Raw genomic sequence first — 2075 nt, forward strand, 5'->3', positions numbered from 1 at the left:
CACATCTTTTATTTCTAGACATTTTAATGTTTTTATTGCTATTGATTTTTCTATGTTCGTCTTATGCCAACATTTCTCCTGCACACTCTTATTAGATTTTATAATTTCACATGTGTTCTTTGGGTGTAAAATCATATTATCTGCAATAATGACATTTTTTTGTTTATTCCATACTAATTATTTTTGTCTCTAGTCTCTTTTACTTACCATATTGCACAAGATACAGTCTATAATGCAGATGTTAAAATGTAGATGTAGATGATCTCCTAAGGGAGATCAGTCCTGGGTGTTCATTGGAAGGACTGATGTTGAAGCTGAAACTCCAATACTTTGACAACCTGATGCGAAGAGCTGACTCATTTGGAAAGACCCTGATGCTTGGAAAGATTGAGGGCAGGAGGAGAAGGGGTGACAGAGGATGAGATGGTTGGATGGCATCACTAACTCAGTGGACATGCGTTTGGGTGGACTCTGGGAGTTGGTGATGGACAGGGAGGCCTGGCGTGCTGTGGTTCATGGGGTCACAAAGAATCAGACACGACTGAGCCACTGCACTGAACTGAACTGAAAATGGTATGGTGATATTGGATATACATTTCTCACTCCTGACTATTTTAGTTATTTTCAAGCACAATTTAGAGGAAATAAATACATAAGAGCCAGGAGTTGCTGCGGAGAAGGCAATGGCACCCCACTCCAGTACTCTTGCCTGTAAAATCCCATGGACGGAGGAGCCTGGAAGGCTGCAGTCCATGGGGTCGCTGAGGGTTGGACACAACTGAGCGATTTCACTTTCACTTTTTACTTTCATGCATTGGAGAAGGAAATGACAACCCACTCCAGTGTTCTTGCCTGGAGAATCTCAGGGACAGGGGAGCCTGGTGGGCTGCCGTCTATGGGGTCGCACAGAGTGGGACACGACTGAAGTGACTTAGCAACAGCAGCAGTAGCAGCAGTAGCAGGAGTTGCTGAGTTTGCAGATGAAACTATTTTTCACTTAATCTCTCCTGGCTAAAAGCTCTGAAAGTAAGAAGTGAGTGGTTGCCATTAGTGCAGTAACTGAGGAAAGATGCTGTGGAATCTGCTGGCTCTTCATCAGATTATTCAGAGGACTATAATCACTGCTTCACACACAAAGTTTGAAAATAAGGTTCCAGAGAAACAAAAGATGTTTCAGGAGGATAATGGAATTCTGGTGCATCTGAAGGGTGGGATAGCTGACGCCGTCCTGTATAGAGCCACCATGATTCTTACAGTTGGTGGAATGGCATATGCCATATATCAGCTGGTTGTGGCTTCATTTCCCAAGAAGCAGGATTGGCTTCAGTTTATCCTTCCAGAAATCAGTTGGTTCAGTTTCATTCAGCTCTCTGTGGACTGATAAATAGCTAGGTTCTTGGGGAACAGTATTTATTGACTTGTACTAACTGCCACCAATAAAGCAGTCTTTACCATAAAAAAGAAAAGAAAAGAAATGGTCTTAGGACAAAGGTCAAATTCAGGCAACTACCAGTAAATTTCAGGGTAAAAACCAGATCAAGGGTGTAGCTACAGGACCCTTGTTTAAACCTAAGAAAGAATAAAAATGATGCCTCAGAGACCTTCACAGCTAGACAAAAGAGCTCTAAGAATTTTTTTTTTTTCAGAAGTGTTGTTATTTTTTATTTTTTTCTATTTATTTATTTTACTTTACGATATTGTATTGGTTTTCCCATACATTGACTTGAATCCACCATGAGTGTACATGTGTTTCCCATCCTGAACACCCCTCCCTCCTCCCTCCCCATCCCATCCCTCTGAGTCATCCCAGTGCACCAGCCCCGAGCACCCTGTATCATGCATTGAACCTGGACTGGCAGTTCATTTCACATATGATAATTTACATGTTTCAGTGCCATTCTCCCATATCATCCTGTCCTCGCCCTCTCCCACAGAGTCCAAAAGATTGTTCTATACATCTGTGTCTCTTTTGCTGTCTCACATACAGTGTTATCGTTACCATCTTCCTAAATTCCATATATATGCGTTACTATACTACATTGATATCTTTCTTTCTGGCTTACTTCACTCTGTAT

At 41.7% G+C, this 2075-nt stretch overlaps 1 pseudogene; it reads left to right on the top strand.

The window, feature by feature from the left end:
* Positions 1 to 1069: 1069 nt before the first annotated feature.
* On the top strand, positions 1070 to 1381 carry LOC138070028 (cytochrome c oxidase subunit 7A2, mitochondrial pseudogene; annotated as a pseudogene).
* Positions 1382 to 2075: the final 694 nt, after the last annotated feature.

Source organism: Capricornis sumatraensis, chromosome 2, assembly GCF_032405125.1.
Source record: "Capricornis sumatraensis isolate serow.1 chromosome 2, serow.2, whole genome shotgun sequence".
Taxonomy (NCBI): Eukaryota; Metazoa; Chordata; class Mammalia; order Artiodactyla; family Bovidae; genus Capricornis; species Capricornis sumatraensis.